Source organism: Macrobrachium rosenbergii, chromosome 28 (assembly GCF_040412425.1).
Source record: "Macrobrachium rosenbergii isolate ZJJX-2024 chromosome 28, ASM4041242v1, whole genome shotgun sequence".
Taxonomy (NCBI): Eukaryota; Metazoa; Arthropoda; class Malacostraca; order Decapoda; family Palaemonidae; genus Macrobrachium; species Macrobrachium rosenbergii.
This window is the reverse complement of record NC_089768.1, coordinates 32,578,009-32,604,000: the sequence shown is the minus strand read 5'-3', so window position 1 is coordinate 32,604,000 and position 25,992 is coordinate 32,578,009. Positions and strand designations below refer to the sequence as shown.

At 38.4% G+C, this 25,992-nt stretch overlaps 1 protein-coding gene across 1 annotated transcript in view; it reads right to left on the bottom strand.

The window, feature by feature from the left end:
- Nucleotides 1-25,009, bottom strand: part of LOC136853961 (titin-like) — a 243,065-nt gene extending 218,056 nt beyond the window's left edge. Inside the window, exon 1 of the mRNA XM_067129858.1 lies at nucleotides 24,691-25,009. The gene's annotated coding sequence lies outside the window, so the exon portion shown is untranslated. The remainder of the gene's footprint in view (nucleotides 1-24,690) is intronic.
- Nucleotides 25,010-25,992: the final 983 nt, after the last annotated feature.

Sequence of the window (25,992 nt, the reverse complement as noted above, 5' to 3'; positions counted from 1 at the left end):
ACAAACAAACAGAAACGCATATGCTAACAAATTCAGCCGCATATGATCTTACACGAAAATTCACTCGGCTTCAAATGGTCAAGCCAGGAACCATGAGAAGGAATCCATTCAAAATCCGTCCGCAGATGGCATTGGCACTAATTAAATGAGCGTCGACTTAAAACCACACCAGAGAACAACGGTGAAAGAGACTGAGGGATTCGCGTTATTTTTAGAAATGTTACCAACAGGCTAATAATGCACTTCAGAGACAAACGTTTTGTTGTAACGCACTGCATTCGTATGAATGCGCATCAATTTGTTTAACTAATGCACGAATCGCCGGGCGTATGCAAGCTCGCAAACTAACACTGGGTTGTGAAAGTCGAACTGTAATCATTCGAATAATTTCAATCTTGTGATAAGGAAATCACCTCCGCATCATAGATGTGGCACTCGATCATCTGTTAATGTTGGCTGTAAGACTACATAATGACGTTTTATTATTACGGTCATTTTCCTTTTCTTTTTTTTTTTATTCTCCCCTTCTCTTTCTCACCTCAATGGCACCTCTGTTCCCCTGGTGCCAATTAAACAACTAGCCACGTTTTGATTTACATCCGTTCCTGCTTTTGCTGCTGCAAGGGATGACGAAATCTGTTTTAGCAACCCACAACCCACCTGCTGTTTCTCGCACAAAAAAATTTCTGTTCTGCTAGGGTCGAATGGGACTAAGTCTCTCTCTCTCTCTCTCTCTCTCTCTCTCTCTCTCTCTCTCTCTCTCTCTCTCTCTCTCTCTGCACACAGCTAAAATATATAAAAAACTACATGCATTCAACAGATTTTTAATGTAAAACAATTAACTTGGCTAATCACTCGAACTTCAAAATCTCTTCAGTCTTTGATATTCAAAGTTAAAAGAGTTGTAAACTAAGACATATACAGACATAAACTAAGACACCCTCCACTTCTGCAACCTTGCCACCCACAGATATCTAGATTTGTAATTAGAAACTCTGATGGCAACACATCTTGACACAAGAGGTCAAGGGATCGTTTTGTTCCCCGAATTCGTAGACCGTTCCACATAATGCCATCAGAGACCGCAAGGTCGATCGGCTCTCACAATTACCTAGAAATTGTCTCAGTGCCTCATCTGTTTAAAAACACATACACGTAAACACACACGCACAAACACAAACAAACACCCATGTGGTGTTTATGAAGCTCTATTTACAGCGAGGGAAAATATTTGCATTTCACACACTAACTGCTCGGTTTCTTGTCATCTATGTTTACATGACACGATATATATATATATATATATATATATATATATATATATATATATATATATATATATATATATATATATATATATATATATATATATATATATAGAGAGAGAGAGAGAGAGAGAGAGAGAGAGAGAGAGAGAGAGAGAGAGAGAGAGAGAGCTATTTCATTCAATTCTGCAGGCTAACGTTAAAAAAATAAGGGCATTTAAAACCAGAAATGCACTGAGAGAGAGAGCTGAGAGGAGCGTTAGAAAAAGAGGGATTTAAAACCAGAAAGAGAGAGAGAGAGAGAGAGCTATTTCATTCAATTCTGCAGGCTAGTGTTAAAAGAAATAAGGGCATTTAAAACCAGATATGTACTGAGAGAGAGAGAGAGAGAGAGAGAGAGAGAGAGAGAGAGAGAGAGAGAGAGAGAGAGAGAGAGAGAGGACTCTCATGCGACACTGAGAAAGAGAGAAAAAGGGAGAGAGAGAGAGAGAGAGAACTTGAAACATATTGACCCTAGTTTATATTCAGCGCAAGAAGCGCATGCTTTCTAAACGTACAAACATGACGTTCGCAAAATCTTGACCAGTTCATGAAACCGCTTGTAATACCGGAACTATAACCTATTCCTTTTCACAGTGAATTCCTAAAAATACTGAGAGGAATATATGATTTTCCTGAAATGGATTAATGTACAATCTAAGACTTAGGAATGCATTTCTTAAAGAATATTAAATTAATAATGAGAAAACAATCCGTGCGTTTGATGTGATTTTGCGTTGAAGAGAATAAGCGCAGACGTAATAATAATAATAATAATAATAATAATAATAATAATAATAATAATAATAATAATAATAATTGTGAAAAAACAGAATAATAATAATAATTGTGAAAAACAGAAGTCAAATTCATCATTCTAACACCTATCTGCTATGCCTTCTAGCTGAGTAAAACAACAACAACAACAATAATAATAATAATAATAATAATAATAATAATAATAATAATAATAATAATGTTCTGTTACAAAGAATGGCAGCATCAGTGGAATGCTGCCATTATTTTTTAACAGAACATGCTTAAAAGATGATCTACTTCCTTCAAATAATAATAATAATAATAATAATAATAATAATAATAATAATAATAATAAAATTCACCGAGGTCAAAATTGTCTACAGCAACATTGCTCATGTGCTTGAGACTTTCGTCTTATAATGTCACCAGTTCCTCCAGTATTCAACCCCGTACAGGTACCATTCACGACCGCCAAGAGATACAAACGGTAATTGTCAGGTATTCATCGTTTACCTAACGCCTTAGCACGTCTGTAATGGAGAGGTGGAATCATCTCCTAAATAAATCATCACCGGACCGCGGAAGACTGTGGTAAGTGTCTCGGAGAAGGCTGGTATTTGCCATAGCCGTTAAAATAGAGGTGATAACGTCCACGTCTCGACTGCTAAATTGAATCATTTATTTGGGGGCGTCAATGACCATTGCAGTTGTCGCAAATTTTATGCCTTGAGTCATTCACGCGCTTTGTTGAATGTGTGTCGTTCTTCTTAAGGCCTCGATGGGATTAAATAATCTCTCTCTCTCTCTCTCTCTCTCTCTCTCTCTCTCTCTCTCTCTCTCTCTCTCTTTGAGATTCATAAGATACTTATAATCTGTTTTGCTTCTAAGCGAATTTACAGACTGATGTTTAACGAAAGAAAAGTCCAGTACTTAGAGAGAGAGAGAGAGAGAGAGAGAGAGAGAGAGAGAGAGAGAGAGAGAGAGAGAGAGAGAGGGCTGTTTACAAAAAAAAAAAATATATAAATACAAAATACAAAATCACACCCGATCGTGACGGAACTATTAAAAAAACACTCCCCTAAACGGCGGCAATTTCAAGAAAAAAGAAAGCAGAGGTTTAAAAAAAAAAACATTCTCAATGATCACATGCAAATACGCGAGAAAGCTGCTCAAAGGAAAATATACATATAAAAAAAACCAGGCATTACAATAGAGCGAAAAGAGAGAGGCAAGACCGCTATTTGAAGAGGCCCAAGCCATGACGACTGAGGGCGAAAGAAGAAGAAGAAGTGGAGGAGGAGGAGGAGGAGGAGGAGGAGGAGGAGGAGGAGGAGGAGGAGGAGGAGGAGGAGGAGCAGGAGCAGGAGCAGGAGGAGGAGGAGGAGGAGGGTGAGGGGGAGGAGGAGGGTGGTTTTACTCAAAGGGTGGTAAAATCTCCTTGATTCCAAGGCTTTAAAGAGATCCTTCTGAAGTGCCCCATCTCGCCTTGTATCCACTTCACGTGGGTGACTTGCAGCCTCGAGAAGACTGGGCTGGCTTGCTGCTCCTTTGCCAAGCTCGCCTCATTCAGGATTTTATTCTCACCCAATATCAACAAACTAAAAAATCAAGTGCTAAGTCCAAGTGTTTTCAAAAGGCAGTTAATCTCTTGATTACGAACACGAAGAGACAGACAGAAAGCGACGTGGAAGGATGTTTCCGACGAGAACACTAAAAGGGTCCCTTCTCACAATGTAAACGCGAGAAGCTTCGAGAGAGAGAGAGACACACACCCGCCCTGAATGCGAAAGGTGTCAAAAGAGGCGGATTAATAACCAGTAACCGACCCCCACTACTGCTTTGGGATTCATGTCCCACGTTACACCAGCTGTCTTCCAGCAGGACGGGGAAGCCAATGAGGAAAAATCACATGGACACACACACACACACACACACACACCTGCATTCCAACCTTCCTCTCTAGATCCTTCCCTCCCACCCACAACCCGAACTCAACCCAAAAAGCCACGAGCATGGCAAATCGACAGGTGTTCAGAATTAAGGTCTGAGGTAGCGCTGTCGTTTCTTCGGAGTAATTAGAACAGATGTCATCATTTCCTTGACTTCATTCTCTTTAGCATTACCAACTAGTATTACAACCACAAGTCATGGACGCTTCCTGATGTATATACGAATGAGAGGGTTGTTATTTGAATGCTGCTTCAGGTTTCAGTCTCCGCAGAAGGCGAATGTTATTCTCGCCCGTGGCATTGGTGTGGAGGAGGAGGATGGGGGAGGGGGGGGGGAGTTGGTAAGAGGAGGGAAAGGAGGTGAGGGGGGGGAGGTTGGAGTGAGTACGAATGGGAGATGAGGAGTTAGAGGTCAAGAAAGACAGTGTGTGACTGACAAGGGGCAAGGTCGAGTCTTTCACCTCCCTCACCCCTCCCTCCCCGCTTTTCCTTCCCTCCTCCTCCTCCTCCTCCTCACCTCGGGCTTTACCTATCTCTCGAGTTCCTATGACCCCTCCCCTCCCCACCCACCATAGCATATTACTTTCACTTACCGATTGGTGAGAATCTGAGTGTAGGTATGAGGCAGGCTGGTTTGGGAGGGGAGGGTGAGGTGGTTTAACGGATGACAGTACAAAAAAAGGAAGATGACAGTATGCTGTCAGTACTCACGTCATATTTATACGGGTAGTCTCTCTTGTACAGTAACGGTCAAGAGGCCTGTGAAATACGGGGCATCCCATTCTTGCTAGTCCTGTGTTCGTTCACCGTTTCGTATCTTCACATGTTCGAATCCAAGTACAGAAATGCATCATAACGTAGGAATGCACAAAGGGGGTAGAATTTCGTAGGGAATTCTTAAAGTAAATTTTAAGAATTACTAAAAAAATGGGTATACCATTAACAAAAAACACAAAGTAAAAAAAAATGCGCATACCATTCACAAAAACAAACAAGCAAATCAATAAAAAATACTAAAAATAGACCCCATAAAAAACTAAACACCATACACAACAATAAAGCAACAACATTAAACCACACATAACAACAGCGATTACAACACCCAAAATGCATCAAGCTGTTCGCCTTCGCGCACAACAACCAGAAGGAACAAAGAAGAAAAAAAAGAGAAACGATGGATAAGGTTGGAGCTTCCAAAGAGACAAGATGAAGTTTACTCAGTTCAATTTTATTCTTTTCCTTTTCTCCCGCGGTCTATTACATCGGAATATCTCAACACATCAGATAATGACGAGAGATCTGGAAAGCGGATGTCTACCAGGCCCGAAGACGCCATGGGTGAATAGACAGACAATAGGAGACAGAGAGAGAGAGAGAGAGAGAGAGAGAGAGAGAGAGAGAGAGAGAGAGAGAGAGAGACTGTGGTCCATTATGACAGTTTCATTCTTTAGATAAAACATTTCAAATACCAACGCATTTTCATAAGTTAGCTCAGTGGTCTGGTTAAACTAAGATATACTTAACTTTTTTTGTTTAAGCTTTGAAAGGAGGAAATTACAATGACGAATGATCCTTATTTTTATTATTGCATCTCCAGGGGATTGGATTTTCCAGATGTAATTTTACTATTCGACGATCACTCCTCAGATGAACTTTCTCGCCAAATGGCACTCTTTGGATGAACTATCTCACCAAATGGCACTCTTTGGATGAACTATCTCGCCAAATGGCACTCTTTGGATGAACTATCTCGCCAAATGGCACTCTTTGGATGAACTATCTCGCCAAATGGCACTCTTTGGATGAACTATCTCGCCAAATGGCACTCTTTGGATGAACTATCTCACTAAATGGCACGCTTTGGATGAATTATCTCGCCAATATCATAGTAAACATTAGTTAAATCCAGTGGCACTCTCAACCACTGGAAAATTCAGTGACGGTAAAATCTATGCATTCTGACACAAAGTACAATCATTTCCTACGCTATTTCGTCGTAAGTTTTACTTTCCATTAATCTTTCCACTTTCGTTGAGCCATAAATCTTCGAACTAAAACGAGAAGAGACGGAAAAAGAGGAAAAGCGGAGTATGCAAGATAATTTGCAAAAGAACAAAAATGTATAAAAATTTGATGTGATCTAAAATACCCACAGCCTATCAAGTATTTGAGAAGCGTAGTAGACGAGGCACATTCAAGAGAAAAGAAAAAAGATGAACAGAGAATGCATAGATAAAATGCTACTCTAAAACATCCGTGGTTGAACTGCGCACCTACATAAAGCAGCTGGAGACTATACAAGGGGCCTGTTTACCAATACAACTAAAATATCATAATTCACCCTGAGCGTAAAAGCGTATAAACCATACGCTCAAAATGTCATCCTTTCGTCCAGCGGAATTCCCCATTCGCTTTAGTTCATTCAGAATCTTGTTTCTATCTTTTTTCGTGTACCATTGACTCGGTCTACTTTTTCATTTATTTCTCCTCCCACCTTTCTCTCTGTTCCGGCGTTTTTCTTGTGCCTTGCAACCTGATACCACCCTGTTCCACTTGAGTGTCCTTCAACTGCTATGAAATCGCATTTTTTTTTTCTCTCTCCTATTCAAGCCTGCGTCTCTTTCTCTCTCTCTCTCTCTTTAATCTTAGACCCTTTATTCTGAATCGTATTCACATCACTGACAGCCCCACTTCCCAGATTTATAGCCATATAAAAAATATTAATTTCTTTCCCTACTATATTTAATACATTCTGATAACTATCATCAATAACTAGTCTCTTCCTTATTAGTTTTTGTTGAAAAATAAGATTGTGAATTTAAACATATTTTTAATAATTAAAAATAACGATCAAAATCTTTTTAAAATAATGCGCTTGCCAAAATTACTGATATTATGCTAAGATGTCAGTAAGAAAATATAGCGAGTTTACAACTATAAAATGACGTCACAGCACAAGATTAATGGGCGTCAAAACTCTCATATTTGTGACTATATATCACAATATTTCATACGATATTCTGTTCTTTAGACGTTTTAATATGTAAATGAAGGTCTGCGTCACACAGCGCTAAAAAATATAAAAACGTAGTTAGGTCTCCACCTGCCACTAATTACAAGTGTAAATTGAAAGCTCTTGAAACTACAATGCAAATTTTAAGTCAATCTTCAATTATGAAAACGAAACCGCCCGTCGCATGTGACTCGAGAAAATAAAAGAATGTCTGCGAGGTAAAAAAAAACAAAACAAATTCTATATTAAATCTTTATGCGAGAGATCTTGAATGTGATGATAAAACGGTTCCTGTTGAGGAGGTCATAAAAAAAAGTAATAAAAAGTGTTTTCGCTCTCTCCACCTCCAGAGCGCTAACGGTGTTTTGTCTAGGTCTGGAGGACTGACCTGGGGAGAAGGACAAATCAAATAAAAATCCAAAACAAACGGTACTCTTCGATGCCAATAAAAATGGATAAGAGCTAAAGTAGGTATAATACGGGACAGGAGAAGCAGCCGAAAGGTAAAATCTCTACAATAATCAAAATAAGATAAGTAAAATTGTATAAGAATATTGTACAGTAAGTAGACGAAAGGTGTAACAAGTGTGAATAAAAAAAAAAAATATTTGAAGCAAAATTAAGATAAAAGCGTTATTCATACACGTGCTCTATCAGTTCAAGTACTCCAGGAAAAACACGATATACCAATACGAAGTAAACGTAAAGAATTTCAACATAAACTGAAAGTAAAAAAAACAAAAACAAAAAAACTAGCAAGCAAAAGTAGTAACTGTTCTGACCGTTACCTGGGCGCGGGTCAGGTCAAGTTGTTTGTTGCTATGGTCACAAAGACGGTCAGACGAACTGGTTAATTTGCATGATAAACTATTTGCCAAAATGTCTCAAGAAACTATTTGGGTGTAAGTGTCGTTTTTTTTTTTTCTTAATGAATATATTATCCATTTAGTGGAGAAAATCCAGTTGAAAATGTCGAGAGTTTTAAATATATTTTCTAATTAATATGCAGTCTATTTAGCGGAGACTATCTCGCTGTAAATACAGAGAATTGTTGTTTATTTTTCTAATGAATATGCACTCTGTTTAGTGGAGAATATCTCGCTATAAATATCGAGATTTTTGTTTATTTATCCCATGAATATGAAATCTGTTTGGTGCACAATATCTCGCTGTAAATATAGAGAATTTTTGCATATCTATCTAATGAATATGCAATCTGTTTAATGCACAATATCTCGATGTAAATATCGAGAAATTTTCCTTATTTTTTTAATGAATACGCAATCTGTTTTGTGGTGAATATCTCGCTGTAAATATGGAGAATATTTTTTTTTTTTTAATGAATAAGCAATCTGTTTTGTGAAGAATACCTCGATGTAAATATCGAAAATTTTTCCTTATTTTTTTTAATGAATACGCAATCTGTTTTGTGGAGAATATCTCGCTGTAAATATCGAGAATTTTTTTTTATTTTTCTAATGAGTATGCCACCTATTTAGTGGATTGCTTACCAGCAGAACATTTAAACCGCCTGGAATCCTTCAATAAGAATACATTTCCATCGTGGGTAATGTTAATTTCGCGTAATATGGTTTAGGCCTTTCCACCTATTTCCCACGAGTGCAACAACAGAGTTTACGAATACTGAATTACTTCACCTAAACATAAGTCAGAATAATTCACATTAAAAACGACGATTTATGGACGTCTAACCCTACACCACCACAAACTAAAACGTTGCTAATCAACATTCCAAAGTTTTCAAGTACGGGAGAGCTGGGCATGAGAAGACAGCAAGGCAGGTGAAATAAAGATTTACACTGAGGAAAGAGAAACTGCGCATGCCCGAACACGCCCTCAAAACCGAATTCCAGACACAACAAGCACGCCGGAGTCTTACCAGTCACTCGGAGGAGCCTCCCTGGAGGGAGAGAAAGACTCCGGGGCCAAGGAGGCTCAGGGGATGGAAATAAACAGGAGGAAAGGAAGAAGGAAGACACAGGAGAGGATGGAGCTGAGGAAACAGGAGTGACGTCAAAAAATCCCTTGCAACATTCCTACTTTGCCTCCATCCAAACAAAAACGCTCACGGCATAATTTATGTCAACAATCAGGCTCTCTCTCTCTCTCTCTCTCTCTCTCTCTCTCTCTCTCTCTCTCTCTTGATCTGTATTGCTCAAGTGGTTAAGGTTAACCTCATTCTTATATGTTGGGTTGGCGTCAGAGTTACTTCCTTTGAGTATACAGTGAGGCTTTAGGCTTTTTAGTGACACGCTTGACCAAAAAGTGTGTCGAAATCGAGATGTCATTACGACTACTGAACACAAACACACACAAACATTCTATATATATATATATATATATATATATATATATATATATATATATATATATATATATATATATATATAGAGAGAGAGAGAGAGAGAGAGAGAGAGAGAGAGAGAGAGAGAGAGAGAGAGAGAGAGGCATACACCATAAAACACAAGCCTGAATCTCTGTTTACACAAATTTATGGCATATACGCCCCAAAATACTATCTTATATTGAATTAAATTCACAGACAAGCAAGTATACCCAACGACACTTTCGATGTATCTCAAAACTTAAAAAAAAAAAAAAAAAAAACTAAAAGAAATAAAAGGATAAACAGATTTGCCAGGCGGTGCTGTGCTCAGAAGTTCATTAATCAACAGCACAATCTTTCTTGCCGAGTGAACCAACAGCAACAGGCATCTCTCTCTCTCTCTCTCTCTGCGGTGTCAGAATAACACAAGGTCCTTTAAAAGCCTACTTTCTAAAACCGAATGGCCGCGTAATCATCATCAAGACGTATATATGGAAGGATGGGGGTTCACTTTCCTTTATTTGAAGCTTATTTATTTTTTTAATTCTCAGATCATTATCGACACTGACCTTGAAAGTCTCGTATTTCGTTGTCCTAACCATTTAATTCCAGGTTAGTTTTCCCATTAGCATCTTTCCTTTTTTTAATTTGCGGAATTTCGAAAACTTCCCATTTTTATTTTTATCTTCACGTAACTTTTCTAAACTGGTGTTCAAAATCAAGGCAGTGTAAAATTTATCGTCGTGAAAGACGGATCTATAACACTTTTAAAGGCATGCAAGCACTGGTCTTTCTCTTACTAAGAGAGAGAGAGAGAGAGAGAGAGAGAGAGAGAGAGAGAGAGAGAGAGAGGTTACAAATTAAAACACCCTTGCTAACAGAGCTTTGAACTGAGAGAGAGAGAGAGAGAGAGAGAGAGAGAGAGAGAGAGAGAGAGAGAGAGAGAGAGAGAGAGAGAGAGAGAGAGAGGTGGCAAACTAAAACACCCTTGCTAATATAACTTCGAACTGACATTGCACTACTGAAGAAATCAGCAAAACACCAGAATCCCGAAACAGGAATAGAGCGACGGCAAGTCCATGGATAATTTTCGATACCACCAAACCGTAAACATCACGAACCATCTCCTGATGTTAAAACCAGCGAATGAGAAACATCATTTTTCACCCCTGCGAGCCATGCCCACCAAAAACGAATCCGCCTCGTCATGGTCAATATCATTAGCGCCCCGCCACAGGAAACCCCAGGGCATTCATTCGCGTTTAGACCAGGTTTCAGTGCCACCACTGTCAGGCACAAGGCGGTGTTTGCACACTTTCCTATTAGATGATATAAAGAGGGATGTGGGCACAATAGAGGCGGTGAAAGGATCCGAGAGGCACGCCAGCAAAAGGTGACAGCGAAAGCTCTTCTTGATTTTTTGAAAGGGAAACTGATCGACAGTTGGGATGTTTGAAAGTCGCCCTGTCCGTCTCTTTGTTTGTTTGATTGTTTGTCCTCGCTTTAGTTCTGTCCTCATTATGAAGAGTGTAATTTGTTATATCTTCTATTTCCTCTCCTCTAAGTTGACAAATATATCTCATTTTACTGTGAATATATTTCAAAATATACTCATGCTTACTACAATGATATACATAAGAACAAACTCGAGGTCTTAGCAAGATTACACTTGAATTAAAATGCCACGGGGTTATTTCAACGAGAGAGAGAGAGAGAGAGAGAGAGAGAGAGAGAGAGAGAGAGAGAGAGAGAGAGTCAACTGATCCAAATTATCTTGTTAACTTTACAATGTTTGCTTAACCTCAAGAAGAGCAGAGCAAGATGGCACGGAGACCCACTCAAGTTTTGCACAGAGCGAATGTGACAGATACACTTAGTTTTATAATACGTTATAGAAGACAGTGAAGAACTTAATGTTAAGCCTATGAAACAACCGATAAATATGTAGAAACTGGGCCGAAGTAAAGAACAACATTTCCCAAACGTCATGTTAGCAAACAAAGTGATACGAGTATCACATCTGTTAGCATTCCAAGAGCACAGAGGACGGTCGTCAGTCTGACTCAGCTATTTCTGACACTTAGATAAACCACTGCAACTTTAATAAGGATTCAAAATTACGCTGCCAATGCTTGGGACTTAATTTCACAGACAATCAAACAAAAACAAAAAACCAGTAAACAAGTAAACAAATAAACAAGAGATTCGCTCCGTCGGAAGCCACCTGCTTGGCGGTATTGACTTTGCAGATGCTCATGATGGAAGATTTTAATGAATCATTTACGACCATGAAAGAGAGAGAGAGAGAGAGAGAGAGAGAGAGAGAGAGAGAGAGAGAGAGAGAGAGTTTCGTAACTCAGCTACCGGATATAAAGTACAATGTTAAGCGCGCACGAGGAACACACTAATGTTTACTTGAGTATGAAAGAGATTCATACGCATACTGATGTTCATTAATATTTTTTTAAAAGCGCAACATCGTGTGTATGTCAAATTATCGGGTGACATCACCGCTGGGGATGTATGTACATGCAATAAAACAATGACGAGACCTGTAACTTCCACTGATGCCTGAGGCATGGGCGATTACATGATAATTACAAGTCACCTTTGATCATCCATCAAGTGTCATGGAATCGCCTATTGTTCAGGGGTGAAGAAAGGAAAGGTTTCGAAGGGAGATTGTGTGTGTGTGTGTGTGTGTGTGTGTGTGTGTGTGTGTGTGTGTGTGAGAGAGAGAGAGAGAGAGAGAGAGAGAGAGAGAGAGAGAGAGAGAGAGAGAGAGAGAGAGAGAGAAATATCATGCAATTTTTGTGTGAGTCGGAAAGAGAAAGTGACAAAGTGAGAGGGGTAATTAAAAATATATATATATATATATATATATATATATATATATATATATATATATATATATATATATATATATATGAGAGAGAGAGAGAGAGAGAGAGAGAGAGAGAGAGAGAGAGAGAGAGAGAGAGAGAGAGAGACTGACAAATAGGCAAAGCGAAATCAATCTTAGCATTCAAGAAGGAAGGATCAGCCATGAGTTCCCCTTAAGCGACAAGGAAATGATTTATCACATCGAGAGAAATAGCTGCAACATTTCTCTCTCCTCTCTCTCTCTCTCTCTCTCTCTCTCTCTCTCTCAGAGACGGCAAGTGTGACAGAGGGCGCCTTCATCCAGCTGAACGAGCGTACATCCTGGACATTCTCGCTCTTACACATTAGATTCAATTTAAGACCAAGACAAGACACCTCATCAACATGCATTTATAAATATATAAAAATTCTCGTCTCTCTCTCTCTCTCTCTCTCTCTCTCTCTCTCTCTCTCTCTCTCTCTCTCTCTCTCTCTCTCTCTCTCTCTCGCAAACACACGCACACAAACAAACTAGTTCCTGAAATGACTATAATATCTGATGCCTTCATAAAACTATACCAGTGGTTTATGTTTTTTTTTATTTTTAAAAAGTTACGTCAACATACTACCGTTTCTGATCAAAAGAATAATAACAATGAAAATGGACAGGCAAATCAAGTCCAAATACTCTAGAGAATACAAATAAAAAGCTACGCGAATGAAAACCACATTCCCCAATCATTCAAAAAACTTAAAAGAATGAGCGATAAATAAACACAGCATACAAATGACTAAAAGCAAAAAGAATAGGCAAAACAATTCCCTCCTCTCCCCTTTTCTTTCAACATTCTCAACCTTTCTTTCGACCGCCTCAACCTAAACACTCGAAGGACGGAGCGCACACCTGAGAGCCTACTTGAAGGCTGACCTCCATATCCTGGACCTCAAAACGGGGCCCTTGAACACGGAGTAAAGGGATACCCGTCATTAAAATAGATACCTGGCAAAATACGTCCACTCATTACTTCTTCCAATCACGGGAGGAATAATTTCGTGATGACGCAGTTCAGAGAGAGAGAGAGAGAGAGAGAGAGAGAGAGAGAGAGAGAGAGAGAGAGAGAGAGAGAGAGGAACAGTCCTCATCCTCGAAGGAAAGAACAAGCCTGAAATGAAGCACCAGCAGCTGTAATGGTTTCAAGATTAGATCTGACGTCACACGTCCAAAAGCGTTTTCATGGGCTGGGGTTTGGGGGATGGTCTATGTGTGTGTGTGTTTTTATGTGGAGGTAGGAGAGGGGTTGGGGGTGGGGGAGCATCCTATCTTCCAAAACAGGCAATCAGAGAACAGAGTGGCATTCCCTCACTTGTTACAAAAAGGAAAAATGGATTTGGAAGAGAGAGAGAGAGAGAGAGAGAGAGAGAGAGAGAGAGAGAGAGAGAGAGAGAGAGAGAGAGGAATAAGGGGCAAGGGAGTTTTATCCAGGGTATAAGACATGGAATTTTTAAATTTTTTTGTTACAAATTTTTTCCTCTAGACATTGTACATGAATGATTCTTGTGTTATCCTCGAACCGTCATTGTGACAACAACGTTCTTGGTCCCTACTCGTCCTCATTTCTCAGAGGCGTTCAAGTATGCAGTGTGTAGCTATTGGAGTGCAAAGCACCAAACAGCAACAGAGAGAGAGAGAGAGAGAGAGAGAGAGAGAGAGAGAGAGAGAGAGAGAGAGAGAGAGAGAGAGTAAAATTCGAGACGGCTACTTATCATTCCCAGGTATTAGGGAAATTACTGCCAACGTCTCCACTCGCACGCAATCGAGATAGAAATCAGACAATATTTTCTAATAATTTCCCTTATCTCGGCCGAAAACACAAACTGGAATACCTTCCTAAATATATTCACTTTAAGACAAAACAATTAACGTACTCACTGAAATCAAGCAGCTTTATCGTAAACACGCGGGTTTTCGAAGTGTCATTTCAAACGACAATTTCTCAAATGTAAACTGTCAATTTATTTTGTATTCTTTCAACTTCTGGCGCAATGGTACGTCCCAAAACCTCGGACTGAAAGAACCTGACCCATTTCAGTGTCTCCGAAACATCAATAAAACATCTCCAAGGAGAAAGATGATCTTGCACATCACATATCTCTGAAGGTACACTTGGGAATAAGATTCTCAACTGTGACGCGTGCGTAGTGAAGTCATTCTCGCAAATCAAAAGATCCACGAGGAGAGCGGGTAAACACTTGAAACGCCCACAATGCTTTCAACACCCGGCACTTAAGACGTTAGCCTAACAGCTCTTTAAGCATAGATGCTCACGGAGCCCAGCTTCTGCCTAGAATTCGCTGTGTGGTAAGAGGCACAAAAATAAAACCACACTGCTACATTTGATCGAGTGTACATGGCTCTGAACAGGAATTGTTTTCCATCCCTTTTTGAAAAAATAAATTTCTTTCGTTATTTCGTATAAAACTTGCAATAAAAGGATCTCTCTCTCTCTCTCTCTCTCTCTCTCTCTCTCTCTCTCTCTCTCTCTCTCTCTCTCTCTCCAGTAGCACCAACAAATGTAAATCAGGAGATAAAAAAAGACGGCCATCAGAATATCTACGCCACTTGTACCAGAGCATCTGAGGTGCTATAACGCAAGATAAGCATCGCCCAAACAGAACCTTCGCAGCTTCGTCTTTACAGAGCTCTCTTGAAAGGGAGTGTTTCAAGTTATTCCACAGCTGAAGACATCGAGAAAAGGCTTAAATAACGTTTAGAAGAACGTGTCAAATGAAACGTTTGCAACTCGATTAACGCGACTGACAGCGTCTCAGTTTCCTCAGAACAACATTCTGAACTCAAGACTTATCCAGCTTCTGTTCCGGAATCTGCTAATTATTCCGAACATTCCCAGTAATTCCAAACCCATCTCAATCTAGACACAATGGGGAGGATGTGGATACAACCTCAACAGGCCTATTACGGACAATTTAGGTGGGCCTAATGGCACAATAAACTGCGAAACTAAGTCATCCGCGGCGTCATGTGATACGACAGAGAGAGAGAGAGAGAGAGAGAGAGAGAGAGAGAGAGAGAGAGAGAAAGTGACACATGGTATCGATCTCGTAAATGTTAAGAGTCTGTTAAGAGGTTAATTTAACGATTAACTGGGGGTTTCGCAACGCCAGGAGATAACTCGGCACAAGAACGTGCATTAATGTGTTAACCATTTGCAGTTGGAGCTAAATTAGCATTCAAGAACAAAGGTTAAATTTAATTCGTGCCACCCATTAGCATAGTTCATGGGATTCAAGTTCTAGTTAATTACAAAAAACATACATGCGTATAAACGTTCGCCCTCACGCACATAAACGTTCTGTATATATATATATATATATATATATATATATATATATATATATATATATATATATATATATATATATATATATATATATGTATGTTATATATACATATATATATATATGTTATTTATATATATATATATATATATATATATATATATATTATTAAATATATAAATTATTTATATATATAATTAATAAATTTAGTTAATAAATATATATTATATATATGTTATATATATGGATATGTATGTATATATACAATATATATATAGAGAGAGAGAGAGAGAGAGAGAGAGAGAGAGAGAGAGAGAGAGAGAGAGAGAGAGAGAGAGAGAGAGAGAAATATCCTGATCAAGTACATGAATCCAAAGATAAGATTCTAAAACGAAATACAGAGCTCCATCTTATATCTGAGTTGGGTTGAGAGAGAGAGAGAGAGAGAGAGATCCTCCCTCGAGGTAATAGCCCAAAAAGATCTCTAACTTCCACGAAAACCCGAAGGGAGAGAGAAAGAGAAGAAATGCACGAGGGATAATGGGAATCGTTGGTCGAAAAGGCCCTGTAGATTTCTGTGGTTTTTCCTTTACTTCAACGTTGGTTTAGATTTAGAACTTTAGATTGAGCTGGCCTTACCACGGCACCAGCTGCCCGTAAGAAGACCACGACTAGGAAATTTATTTACAATCAGAACCAAACTTTGGTGCCGCAGTGGTCTGAAAGATGTTGCCATTCCCCATATAATTATCACCTTCATAGAATCCCCAATATTCTTTTTTCGTAGCACTCCATATCATTTCATTTATAGTTATTCAGAGAGAATGGAATAATGGCAAATATTATATATATATATATATATTATATATATATATATATATATATATATATATATATATATATATATTATATATATATATATATATATATATATATATATATATATATATATATATATATATATACACATATATGTATGTATATGTTATATACATACATATATGTGCATAAATTTCTCCTACACCTCTTTTACCTTTCTTGTGAAGGAGAGCAAAGTGGCCAGACACGAAACAGTGCACTTACATCACATGAATATTCATAATGACCGTGTCAACAAATAAATAGATGAAATATTCACAAGAGTAATTATTTATGTACTCCGGCAAGAATGCAGACGATTACCTTTCTGCACCGTCATTTAAATTTACTAACCCGTGGCCTCCAAAGCACTCAATGTTTTTCCTTATTCCCCAAAAAGCAACAAACAAAAAGTTTTATTTACTTCACTCAAAATTGTAAATATCTAGACCTCCCTAATTCATTAATCATTGTATTCATTTAACAAACCAAGACTGTGAACAATTTTATTCTAGAAACAAGCTAATTACAATGCACCACAAAAGCAAGGAATAAGCGAAAATCATATCTTCATAGCAATAATCCCCAGACACCTGGACGGATTCCATACGATTTTAATATCAAGCAGGAAGCAAGGTAATAGCTAGCGACCTACGATTCAATCAGTGAGCAAGATTGAAAACGCTTGCTTCCAGATCGTGATGTCTTCAAAATATAAATCAACATCTTAGGGTTTCAGAAGCTATGAATGTATAGTTACTGCAGTGTGACGGCTTACGAATCTAGTGCAGTAAACGAATCCACAATACGTAAAGTACGCAACCTTCTGGTTCATGCACTCGCCATGCAAATTTGCATGGCCAACTTTCCATAAACAAGTTCATATATCATTGTCATTCAACAAATACACTCCAAAACGGCCCAGACAACGAAAAATTTGACGAAAAGCAGTCACTGCAACATGGAAATTCACAAAGCTGATGGCCCCAACATGCAAATTCTGAAATTCAGTCCTTCAACATGCATTTTCTAACCCAGGGGCACTACACACGCATTTACTGGAGCCTAGCAAATACAATACTGAATTCTCCATGCCTTGCACATTTTCAACATTCCTCCAAGAATGCAAAATGTTGGGTCAGGCGTTCACGCCACGACTATCAAACATATTCCATTCAAAACTAAACTGAAATTGCAATACAGTCCTTAAAACCAGTCCAGACAGCCAACATTATTCAAGTAGATTATACTGTACCAGTTCACCAACAGATAGCCGTGTTTAAGACCTATCAAACCAGAGCTAAGTCTTTCAATATCAACAATTCAGAGTCTGCGCATGCAACACTCCATTTACCAAACCTCGTGCGTGCAAAAAATACTCAAACATGAGCTAGGTACGGTAGTCCCAAAAGCCAGAGCATTAACCAAACAAATTCTTTAAACCATGACCCCTTGACATGCAAGCTTTCGAAACCAGTGCCTTTTCAATACTTGATCTCCAATGATTTCAATATTGATTTCCTTCAGGCTGCATGTGTACATATGTACAGCAAGCATGATACACGCACACACATATACATATGTATATATAAAATATAAATATAAATATATATATATATATATATATATATATATATATATATATATATATATATATATATATATATATAATACATAAATATATATACACATATATTATATAAATATTAATACATATATTTTCTTTCTTTGAATGGAAATGGCACCAGATGGGTGCAGCCTTCTGGGTTCCTAAGACCGTCTATAGAGGTGAGGTTGCTAGACCCACGATATTTTTCTTGATCTCAGGCAGAAACTAGAATCTATTCACAGTTGGATGGAATGGGGAGGCTGGGAGTGATCCACGGACCTAGCAAACGTCAGTTGAACACTATTCCATTATATATATATATATATATATATATATATATATATATATATATATATATATATATATATATATATATATATATATATATATATATATAATCCTATGGCGTGGAGTTCCATTCATCACCTGTTCTAAATCAGTTAATATAATTTCTCTATACTGGTTGAAGACGACACCACCTTGAGAATCCTCAAAACAAAACCGAGTCGACTATAGCCCTCTCAATCTAACAACAGCAATGCAAAAGCATTTGTTGCATGATCCGAGATGGTCGCCGAGAGCTGGCTTTTACGGATCGTATCCTCCCAGCGTTGATACCTGAGACCTCTGTTGTCAACAGTGTGGTCAATCTAGGCTAAGCTGACCAAGGCGGATTCTCATGGTTGGATTCTACCTGTCATTAAGGAGGCAGTGCATTTACGTCTGGAAATTTCAAAACGATCAAATTTCGTGAAGAGAATTGATTGAGTCATCATAGAACGGTCGATCGATGATTGTGGGGAACACCTGGAAAGTGCTGCTCACTAGAAACGCCTCCAAAAGGCTCGTCTAGATACAGCAGAAGAGGGTTACTCTAGAAACACCTGAGAAAGGTCATCTAGATACAGCTGACAAAGAGAGGCTATTCTAGAAACAACTGGAAAATCCTCTTCTAGAAACATCTTCAAAAGGCTCGTCTAGAAACACCTCCAAAAGGATCGTCTAGAAACACCTCGAAAAGGCTTATCTAGAAACACGTGAAAACGCCAAAAGGCTCATCTAGAAACACCTCCAAAAGGATAATCTAGAAACACTTGAAAGGCTCATCTAAAAACACCTGAAAAAGCCTCATCTAGAAACACCTGAAAAAGCCTCACCTAGAAACACCTGTTAAACGACATCTAGAAACACTTAAAAAAGTCTCATCTAGAAACACCTGAAAAAGACTCATCCAGAAACACCTGAAAAAGACTCATGGAAAACAGCGACCACGACCGGGGATTAAGCTAGAAGATGAAGACAATGAGCCATCATTCTTTAAAACACAACCAATAAAAAAATGGAAATCAGCCGATACTACGGATAAACGAAACATCATCTTACCCACAAAGTCAATTCGAAACTCCTGCAGTATCAGTAAAATCACAGAAAGTGAGCAAATAAAACCAACCTAATTTACCTCTGTATGTCTCAATTGTTAAGAGCAACTGGAAAACATCATGCAACGGAAAAAGGTAAGAACCTTTATCTAATTATTATTATTATTATTATTATTATTATTGAGTAATAAAAATCCACAATTATATAGTAAAAATATATTCTTTTTACTAGTAATATATTTACTATATAATTGTGGATTTTTATCACTCAGATTGTTTTTCACGAAATTGTGAATCTATTAGCATTATTATTATTATTATTATTATTATTATTATTCTTCAGAAGATGAACCCTATCCATACAGAACAAGCCCTCTACAGGGGCCACTGACTTGAAATTCCAGCTCCCATAGAATATAGCATTCACCTGAAAGAAGCAACAGAGAGTAACAGGAAATACAGAAAGAGGAGATAACAGTTATCAGAAATGAACGACTTCACAAATCCCCTAAAAGTCGTTCCTGGGACGAGATAGAGTCTTCGGCTCCTTCCTCAGAGGAGCCGGCGGAGAACAAGTGAAAGTAATCCTTGGGAGACGACTCCGAAGAGACACTCGGAGCGATCCAACACTCCGGGACCTGTTGCCCAAATAAGGGTTGGGTGACAAGATGGATATTTCGCAGATCGTAGATTTTGAGCTAATGTGCAATTTTCTCTTGTTAAAAAGAAAGTCCTCTTCATATCAGACGATCATTCCGCCGTCCTGCTAGGATTTGAAAATTTTAAAAATCTTTGGTTATGTTCAGTTGTGTCATACGAAGCTAAGGGCCACACCTGTTTTATTTTATCTCTCTCTCTCTCTCTCTCTCTCTCTCTCTCTCTCTCTCTCTCTCTCTGTATACATATGTGTATATATATATATCTATATATATATGCAATTATATGTTTATATATATATAAATATATATAGATATATGTATATAAATATATATATATATACCTGTATATATATGCAATTATATGTTTATATATATATAAATATATATATATATATATGTATATATATATATATTTATATATATAAACAAAAACAAAAATATATATATATATATGATTATACATACATGCATAAATATATACAAATACATACATAAGAAATCATATCTTGATAAGAAAAGGAAAACTGCAAATAAAATAGAATGTCACTGTCGAACCGAGTATCTACAGGTAAAAAAAAAAAAAAAAAAAAAAAAAAAAAAATCAATCCCGTCTTTTTCCACCTCACAATTTCCCACCAAGAAAGTCCACAATAACAGGATCAAAAACTTTCTCCCTTATCGTCACCGCCATCAAACGCCAGGAGAAAAAAGTGGAAAAAAGTGAAAACGCATGACCTAGCTCCAGGTCGACCCTGCGTGCAAACCCTGTAACGAACCCCCAAACCACCGTGGTAACCCCGGAGACCTAACCGACCCTCCTCCCCTACCCCGTGGGCGAACGGAGACGAAAATGCACATCGAGAAAAGGTGTCTCTCTCTCTCTCTCTCTCTCTCTCTCTCTCTCAGCGGCACAAGCATGGTCAATGTCACACAGCGCCGCCGCCGCCGCCGCGATTGGAGTCAGGGACCACTTTCTCCCCCAAGTGCGAAACACATGGCTCGAACACCTGTCGTTTCCGCTTCGGGATCTGAAGCCCCCGGGGGTGAATCGACACAAAAATGCAGGATAAGGTGTAAATGATTAACTAAACAATGACAGGGAGTCCGGGATAAGACGGGGAGCGGACAGAAGGACCCAGATGACAGTTGACGAAACAGTACTCGGGATCTCTCTCTCTCTCTCTCGTGGTGCATCGTGATGCAAGTGGGGTCATATGTTCATAAAAAAGTGGTTCCTTGACAAGGCATAATGCTGATTTTGCATGAGGGTTGAGCTTATAACTGATATACATAAATATAATGTTATATATATATATACAGTATATATGTAAATATGTATATATATATACGTATGTATAATATACATGTGTGTGTATATATATAATCACAAATCCATGAAAGCATAATGTACTACCTTAATCTGAGAAGAGAGAGAGAGAGAGAGAGAGAGAGAGAGAGAGAGAGAGAGAGAGAGAGAGAGAGAGAGAGAGAGAGAGACTTACGAAGGTAAAATGAAAAGTGAAAAATATAAAAATATAATAAAACTGTTGATCACCAAATACAACCAATTATGATTAATCACACAGAAAATAACCACACGATACATCCACTGCAATCGGAGAAACAGTTCACCTGAAAAACCTGAAACATACAAATCTAATGTAATTGCTGACTTCGAAGTCACTAAGAAAACGACAGCTACCAAAATCTCACCTCTACTGAAAATAAACTTGGCAGGGGCAACGTGAAGCTTCCATTTGCTTATGGAAATAAATAATAAACAAAGTGGACTAGAAAATGACTAGGGACTAATGCACACGTGGGCAAAACAAGTGTCTCTTTAAATGGGGCCTTTTCCCTTCTGGAAAGGATGGCACCAGCAAGGTGCGGCCTTCCTGCCTCTCCTGAAGTCTTTAGGGATAGGGTTCTTAGCCTCCTAGTTTTATATATTTATATATATATATATACATATATATATACATATTACAAATTTATATGGATGCAAGCATAAGTATACATATTTCGATGACATCTTTACTATCGATCTTACTTCATAATTATGAGCTCCATACTTGACTGTTTAAAACCACATCTACTACATATATTCCCAGGAATTGAATAAAAAAAAAAGTGCGCACCCGATCATACAGAACTTGTGGCAGTCACGGCACTTTAACCAAACACGAACGTCTAACTCTTAACGTAAAAGTAAACATAAACATTATACAACCAACGGATGGAGTCGACACAAGGTAAGATACAGATGATGTCAGGTTATCTGAGCCCAGGTGCACTTCAGATGTTGATTTTATACCCTTCGGATTTGCAGCCCTAAGAGTATGCAATAGGCTCTTGCTTGACAGCAAGGGGACTGAATGTATCAAGTCTTACAAGAAAAAACTGAGGACTCTCTTATTTACTGAGTGACAGTGCGCACTGTACAATTAACATGGAATACTGCACATGATTCTCAGAACGTGTCTGCTCTACTGTGTATGGGACACATTTACTTGTCTCTCAGAGTGATTTCGGTGGAATTCGACAGGGGGAAAAAAGAAGCAAGCTGTAAACTTTAAATAAATATGAACACATACGATAAACCTCAAGGAATAAAATGGCCAAGCACTGAAACTGTTTCCTTCAATACTGGTCTCTTAAACATCTTAAAACAATTTGTTTTGCAACAGGCGAGACAATACCCAAACTCTGAATACTTTTTTTTAAACGGAGGTAATGGGTGTCTAAACTTCAAAAACTATCTCTTTTATAGCTTTCAGAGACTTTTATGTATATTTTTAGAATTAAAAAAAACAGTCTGACAATACTCCTTTCATACTTTTACATGAATGCTCTGACTATTCATTAAACTTGAAAAAAGTTATTTACAACGGTCAGATAAAATGCCCTAAATTAAAAAAGTTATCCTTTACAAAACTGACCGTATAAGCAGCTTAAACTTCATTTTGAAATCCAAAACTTCGAAAAATTTTTTAAGAGATCATATAAACTTGCGAAACTTCAAGAAGCCCTGTTTTGCCAAACACCACAAAACACTAATTCTTGAAAAAAAAAAAAAAACCTAAATGACCAACCTAACTTGACATCTGCCTTGAAAAAGACACGGCATGACATTCTAAGGTGACTTCTCGGAAATGTGTGAAGTGGCCTCAAGTCCATTACTGAAAACAGGAGTTTACCACGACACGCGGTCATAATAAGGCATTTTCCTGGTAGTTGCTTGTTTGCATTGTACAGTATGTTCGACTCTCATTTGGAATGTAAACTAATGTCACTAGACAAGATAATGGATTCTTATCCCAGATTACACTGTACAGCAAATACATCTTAATTTACTCTTGACATTCGCTCTAACGAGTTTAAGCAAAAGTAAAACAACATATTAATCCTAGTCTCAAGACGTAAAAGTTGAATAACTTCTAAGAACTGGGACATTTTCCTCTCTCTCTCTCTCTCTCCATCTCCCGACCAGCATCAACGTTCTCTCTACCTGAATGGCATCAAAATCTCCGGAGACTGAAATTTTGGGATACCTGAAAATCTCCCTGATTGTCTATTCATTAAGTCTAATGCAGATTTTTTTTTTTTTTTACCTAAGAGTCTGGGAGAAACTTTTACTCAAAGCCTTTGACAGACTTAACAAATTCTGGGATAAAATTCAAGTTAAAAGTCTGGGACAAACTTCTCAAAGTCTAGGATACAATTCTACTTAAAGTTTGACACGAACATCAACTGAACGTCTATAACAGACTTCTCAAAGTCTGGGATAAACTTCTAGCTCCAGTCTGAGTCAAACTGCTCAAAGTCTAGGATACAATTCTACTTGATGTTTGAAACAAATATCAGTTGAACGTCTATAACAGACTTCTCAAAGTCTGGGATAAACTTCTAGTTCCAGTCTGAGTCAAACTTCTCAAAGCCTAGCAAACAATTCTACTTGATGTTTGAAACAAATATCAATCGAACGTCTATAACAGACTTCACAAAGTCTTACATAAACTTCTAGTTCAAGACTGGGTCAAACGTAAGTAGGTACTTAAATCTAAACCACACACAACTCCAGAAGAGGTGCCTTAAAGCACCAGATCACTACAACCTACAAGATAATAGAAGCCCCAAAAGCACATGTTAGTGAGATTAATAGCACTGCTTTTATTTTCTATATTACAGGACACTTTGGCACTGCCAAAGCCATTTTAGGTGAAATAAGCCTGGATCCGGTAATCACTTCTTTTTCACAGTTCTTCGAACACCACCACACATACACTTCCAGGACACTAACACTACAAGATTACCATTTTAACCACAGGGTGTATATGTATACATTATATTATGCTGCTTGCCAGTGAAAACACTTTCAGAATATGACACACGTACACTCATCTACGACGTGGGTTGTTTTGTTATTCATTTGGGGATTTAGGCTTTTTTTAAAAAAATGTATAGACAATTTTTTTTATGTATTCCATTTTCCCGAAGCCTCGACACTACGTAAAGAGTTGTTAGCGATGCGTGTTTTGACATGAAGCCTTTTTTATTTATTTTTTTTTTTTGCTTTTTTTGGATGTTTCCTTACCGTTGGGTTGGGGTTGTCGCAGGCGCCGTTGCTTGCGTGTCTGTCGTTGATGCTACTACTTTTTCGTCAGGGGGGGCCGTTAAGACAGTTTTCAAAGGGGGAAGGTCGCAGCCGCCGAAAGTGTTAATCGTTTACCAAAAATAATGCGACAGAGGCCTGTTGTTTTCGGCGGTGTTCGCGCGGCCACAGCTCTAGCCAGACTGAAGATCCTTTAGGCAGAACACCTACACACAAGCCAGGGTTCCTCTCTCTCACTCCCTCACTCACTCACTCACTCACTCTTTCGGGCTCCTTCTTCTGCCCCGCCCACTTTGGGGGGAATCCTCCTCCTCCTCCTCCTCCTCCGCCACCACCTTACTCACTCACTCACCTCGCCCCACTGCTCCTCCTACGCCCACTTTATCAGGGGGATCCTTGGCCAGGTATCCCCAGACCGACGGAGGGTCCTGCCCGCCCCACAACTGCTTGACCGATGCTTGTTGCTTGTAAAGCACCGGGAATTGGTTGGTGGGGCCTCTGAAGTGAAGGAAAAATTCCTGTCATCTCATTAGCTCTTGTTCTTTTAGATTTGGGGATGTGTGTGTGTGTGAGTCTGTGTGTAAATGAGAGAGAGAGAGAGAGAGAGAATCGTGGGTAACCTCTAAGGAAAAATTCCCTGGACGAACATGGTGAATTAATTGTATTTTGCACTTGTCGCTCTTCAATTGTTAACTTCAAGGCTTTGAGACTTATATATGATAAAAAAACTCTTACGATACACATATTTATATATATGTATTTATAGATAGATAAATACATAATTAAATAGATTTCGATATAAAGAGTTATATCTTCTCACGTATTCTCTAAAAGTTAAAATCGCATCAAAGTTAGTTATAAGACTTCCATTTTTTGAACCACTGGCAATCTTCGAACGTCTCCACTCCTCACCAATTTCATTCACTCCCTTTAAAACTATAACCGAGCATCCAAACTTCGTCTTCGCGGAGCTCAAAAGTTGCAACGACCACTGATCCAGCATTTCAGCTCAGGGTCCGTAACATTTAAATACTTCCCAATTTCGGCAAATGACAGCAGACACTGGTGTCGTCTTTCCAGCTTCTCCTGTTAGGCATCCGTACGTTTACATCGTTTATTCCTGAAGACCAGAGACCAGCGAACGCTCCCTGTTTTTCATACTCCATGCGCATGCTCACGTCTTTACTAACGTTTACTTTTTCCTGCCATCAGCGTAGCTAACCGAAAATTATTTATGAAACAATACTTTATCGAACTTTTACCACCTCTTGCAATTTATCACCA